The 4,576-nt window shown below is 48.3% G+C and overlaps 1 protein-coding gene across 1 annotated transcript in view; it reads right to left on the minus strand.

Moving 5' to 3' along the window:
* LOC106534727 (tetratricopeptide repeat protein 7A) overlaps positions 1–4,576 on the minus strand; it is a gene marked incomplete at both ends in the record, with an annotated part of 30,461 nt that overhangs the window by 7,265 nt on the left and 18,620 nt on the right.

The following is a 4,576-nucleotide window of genomic DNA, read 5'->3' on the forward strand; positions in this document are numbered from 1 at the left end:
AGCGTTCCTGCCAGTTCTCAGGCCTGTGCGAGACCTGCTTTCAGGCAGTAATTCCTGTTTCTTCACTCGAGGTGACCCCTACACCAGAGAGATCAATCCACCCTTTTCCAACTGAGGACCATGGACTCAGATTTGGAGGTGCTGTTCCTCATCCCAGCCGCTTCACACTCAGCTGTGAACCGCTCCAGTGAGAGCTGAAGATCCTGGTGTGATGATGCCAACAGAACCACATCATCTGCAAACAGCAGAGATGAAATCCTGAGGATACTGAACCGGACTCCTTCCGCCCCCAGCTGCACCGAGAAATTCTGTTCTTGTAAGTTATGAACAGGATCTGTGACAACAGGAAGCCCTGGTGGAGTCCAACTCCCACTCTGAAGGGGTCTGACTTACAATGCAAAACAAACTCTTGCACCGCTTGGATAGAGACTGAATGGCCCGTAACAACGGACCCACAATCCCATACTCGCGTAGCACCCCCCACAGTGTACCTCGAGGAACATGGTCCAATGCCTTCTCCAAGTTCACAAAACACATGTAGACTGGATTATCAAACTCCCAAGACCCCTCAAGTACCCTACTGAAGGTAAAGAGTTGGTGCAGTGTTCCACGGCCAGGACAGAACCTGCATTGTGCCTCCAGTATCTGAGGTTTGACTATCGATCAGACTCTCTTCTCCAGTACTCCTGAAAAGACCTTACCACGGAGGTTAAGGAGAATGATGCCCGTGTAATTGCAGCAGACCATCTGGTCCCCCTTTTTAAAGACAAGAACCACTACCCCAGTCTGCCAATCCAGTGGCACTGCCCCCAATGTCCACACAATGTTGCAAAGGCATGTCAACCAGGACAACCCCACAACATCCAGAGCCTTGAGGAAATCAGGGCGGATCTCATTCACCCCTGGAGCCCTGCCACCGTGGAGCTTTTTAACTACCTCAGTGACCTCAGCTCCCGTTATGAACAGACCCCAAAGTCCTCAGACTCTGCTTCCTCCATAGAAGACGTGCTGGTGGGATTGAGAACAGTGGTATTAAAGTGCTGCTTACCCCGCCTCAGCCGCCAGATGGTTTGCCAGAATCTCCTTGGAGCCAATCGAGAGTCTTTGTCCAAGGCCTCACAGATCTCCTCCCACATCAGAGCTTTTGCCTCAGCAAAGGCCACAGCTGCAGCCCGCTTGGCCTACTGATACTCCTCAGCTGCCTCTGGAGTCCTACCAGCCAACAAGACCAGATAGGACTCCTTCAACTTGAAAGCCTCCCTTACCCGGGGTGTCCACCACCAAGTTCGAGGATGGCCACCGCGAGAAGCACCGACAACCTTGCAGCCACAGCTCAAGGCAGCCACTTCAACAACTGAGGTGTGGAACATGGCCCACTCTGACTCAATGTCCCCTGCCTCAGCTGAGATGTGGTTGAAGTTCTCCCAGAGGTGTGAGTTAAAGATCTGTCTGACGGGTTCCTCTGCCAGGTATTCCCAGCAAACTCCCACTACACACTTGGGTCTAACAGGCCTGTCCGGCTTCTTCCCCTGCCACCTGATCCAACTCACTACCAGGTGGTGATCAGTTGACAGCTCAGCTCCTCTCTTCACCTGAGTGTCCAGAAGGTGCCGTCCAAAACAGATGACACGACTACAAAGTCAATCAATGATCTGCGACCTAGGGTGTCCTCGTGCCACGTGCACTTATGGACACCCTTATGTTTGAACATGGCGTTTGTGATGGACAAACTGTGACGAGCACAGAAGTTCAACAAGAAAACATTGCTCGGGTTCAGATTAGAGAGGCCGTTCCTCCCAGTCACGCCTCTTCAGGTCACACTAACATTACCCACGTGGGCATTGAAGTCCCCCAGCAGAATAAAGGAATCCCCAGCTGGAGCACCTTCCAGCGCCCCCGGACTCCAAGAAGGCTGGGTACTCTGAACAATCATTTGGTGCATAAGCACAAATGACCGTCAGAACCTGTCCCCCCCACCTGAAGGCGCAGGGAAACTACCCTCTTATCTACTGGGGTAAACTCAACACACAGGCACCAAATCAGGGGGCCAAAAGTAGACCCACACCAGCTCAGCACCTCTCACCATCGACAACTCCAGAGTAGAATAAAGTTCTGCCCCTCTCGAGGAGACTGGTTCCAGAGCCCATGCTGTGCATTAAGGTGAGCCCAACTCTAATTAGCTGGTACCTCTCAACCTCACGCACAAGCTCATGCTCCTTCCCCACCAGAGACATGATGTTCCATGTCCCAAGAGCTAGCTTTGTTAGGCCAGGGTCAGAGTGCCATGGCCAGGGTCAGAGCCTTTGGCTACTTCCCATGGCATCACGTACCTGACTCCTATGGCACCTCCTGCAGGTGGGGGGCCCACAGGAAGGAAAACCCATGTAGCTCATTCGGGCTGAGCTTGGCCAGGTCCCAGAAACCCGTCCACCAGGTGCTCGCCAACTAGCCCCTCCTCCAGGCCTGACTAAAGGGTGGGGCCAATATAACCCACATCCAGGCAAGGGAACTGAGTTCCTTGATTTATTTTGTCTATAAGAGTCTGTCAAATCATTCTTTGTCTGGCCTGTCACCTAGGACCAATCTGCCATGGGAGACCCTACATTGCCCCTGGTAGCATAGCTCCTAGGATCATTCAGGCACACGAACTGCTCCACCACGATAAGGTGATGATTCAACGGAGAAGAATGCATAAAAATAAAGCTAAATAAAATAAACTGATGGGTGGAGCTCTGTCTCCTAATGTCCTCAGTCTGTCTCCTAATGTCCTCAGTCTGTCTCCTAATGTCCATAATCTGTCTCCGAATGTCCATAATCTGTCTCCGAATGTCCATAATCTGTCTCCTAATGTCCTCAGTCTGTCTCCTAATGTCCATAATCTGTCTCCTAATGTCCATAATCTGTCTCCTAATGTCCTCAGTCTGTCTCCTAATGTCCTCAGTCTGACTCCTAATGTCCATATCCTGTCTCCTAATGTCCTCAGTCTGTCTCCTAATGTCCATAATCTGTCTCCTAATGTCCTCAGTCTGTCTCCTAATGTCCTCAGTCTGTCTCCTAATGTCCTCAATCTGTCTCCTAATGTCCATAATCTGTCTCCTAATGTCCTCAGTCTATCTCGTAATGTCCATAATCTGTCTCCTATTGTCCTCAGTCTATCTCGTAATGTCCATAATCTGTCTCCTAATGTCCATAATCTGTCTCCTAATGTCCTCAATCTGTCTCCTAATGTCCTCAGTCTGTCTCCTAATGTCCTCAGTCTGTCTCCTAATGTCCTCAGTCTATCTCGTAATGTCCATAATCTGTCTCCTGAAGTCCTCAGTCTGTCTCTTCTGTCCTCACCCTCTCTGCAGGAGACAGAGGTAGGCACTCTGCAGCGCCGCCTGCAGGAAGTATCCGAGGTCCACGTCGACAGCTGAGACTCCAGAACTGGTTTTGAAAGTTTTGCTGTGAGGAGTCGAGACCATCTGGGACACAAGTCAAATAAAAACAATCAATCAAAACTTTAAATCTTTTCACTGCAGTGAAATATAAATCAATCATCTGATTTATTCTGTTGTTTGAAAACATTTATTCAGATCAGGTCTCTCCTGTCCGACAGCTGGACTTTACCTGAACCCATTTAAACACACGTGCACATCACGTGCACATCACGTGCACATCACGTGCACTCTGTCTGTCAGAGGACACACCTTGTCGAGCTCCTGCAGGTAGGACAGAGCTGCGTCACAGGCTCTGAGGAAACAGGACAGACTCTCCTCCTCCCGCTCCGACAGACGGACACGAGACACAGAGGACACCGTCTGATGGTCCAGAGACAGACCTGACCAACAAACAACAAACAAACAACAACAAATAAAGTCCAGTGTTTTTGTGGAGGACAGCAGCTCCAAATTATTTAATAAAACCAGAATCAGAAACACGACATCATTTCCTGTCAGGAAACAAAGACCTAATGATGAGGAGACAAACCCAATTATCCAGAACCAGAACACAAGACCCACAACACAAGACCCACAACACAAGACCCACAACACAAGGCCCACAACACAAGACCCACAACACAAGACCCACAACACAAAGCTCTACGGTGCGTTGATGATTATTTTGGGAGAATTGTAAAAAAATAATAAAATCTGTGCAAATGTTGTTGACAAACCATGAAAAGTTTGAATTTGTGCTTCTTCACATTAAGAACAAAAGAATCAGGAAGTAAAAGAACAAGTTGGAACAGATTATAAGAAAACAAGAAGCAATAATACAGTGACTAATTAGACAAAAGTAAGACATGAAAGCAACACAGTGAGTAATCACTGGTGTTCTAAAAAATCATAAAGTATGATCAGGTCTTTCACATTATGTTGTAAACGATGACAAGGAAACCTATGATCAAAGTCAAAAAGGAATAAATAAATAAACAAATAAATAAATAAATAAATGTGCAACCACATTAAACCCTCGCGTCTTGTCTCAGAACTTAAAACCCCAAAACCTATCTACATACGTGAACGGGCATGTTGAAGTAGTCCGATTTGAAGTGGTCGGCCATTTCTCCGAAGCTCTGCAGGCTGTACTCCCT

Source organism: Austrofundulus limnaeus, unplaced genomic scaffold, assembly GCF_001266775.1.
Source record: "Austrofundulus limnaeus strain Quisiro unplaced genomic scaffold, Austrofundulus_limnaeus-1.0 Scaffold1256, whole genome shotgun sequence".
Classification (NCBI taxonomy): Eukaryota; Metazoa; Chordata; class Actinopteri; order Cyprinodontiformes; family Rivulidae; genus Austrofundulus; species Austrofundulus limnaeus.